This window comes from Aplysia californica, unplaced genomic scaffold (assembly GCF_000002075.1).
Source record: "Aplysia californica isolate F4 #8 unplaced genomic scaffold, AplCal3.0 scaffold01129, whole genome shotgun sequence".
Classification (NCBI taxonomy): Eukaryota; Metazoa; Mollusca; class Gastropoda; order Aplysiida; family Aplysiidae; genus Aplysia; species Aplysia californica.
In genome coordinates this window covers 182571-183184 of record NW_004798399.1, presented here as the reverse complement: position 1 = coordinate 183184, position 614 = coordinate 182571, and positions in this window count along the sequence as shown.

Genomic DNA, 614 nt, shown 5'->3' with positions numbered 1-614 from the left:
TCCATATACCCTAAAATTGACTAGTGCCTGATTCCACCGCGCCGTGACACAGATTTTGCTGGTTTGGTGGTTGCTGAGTGGACGGTCTAGGCTAGTGTAGTACAAATCTATGGGTCAGTCTGACCGCAGACATACGTGAATACGTGGGGGTAGGGGCAGGTGGTTGGGGAGACAGCAAAGACTGGACTGAATGTAAATACAAACACACATACAGCTGTCCCCGGGGTTTTTATGCTAAAAAAAACCTTCCGAAATTATGCAAACTGAGCCCAAAAATGTGGAACTATGCGATTCTGTTAATTTTAACAAAGAATGATAAAAGAAAATAATAAGAAATTATGCAAAAATGATCAAATTTTGCTAAATTATGCAGGGTGCTTAAAACCACGGGGACAGATACAGAGTGGACGGTCTAGGATAGTGTAGTTATAGTATAAATCTATGGGTCAGTTTGACTACCATCGCACGTGGGAGTAGAGGCAGGTGGTTGAGGGGACGGCAAAGGCTGGACAGGATGTGGGTCGCACAGAGCACGCATCACACAAAACACAACACGCAATACACATCACAAAACAAACGCACACATATAACACACACACACACACACACACACA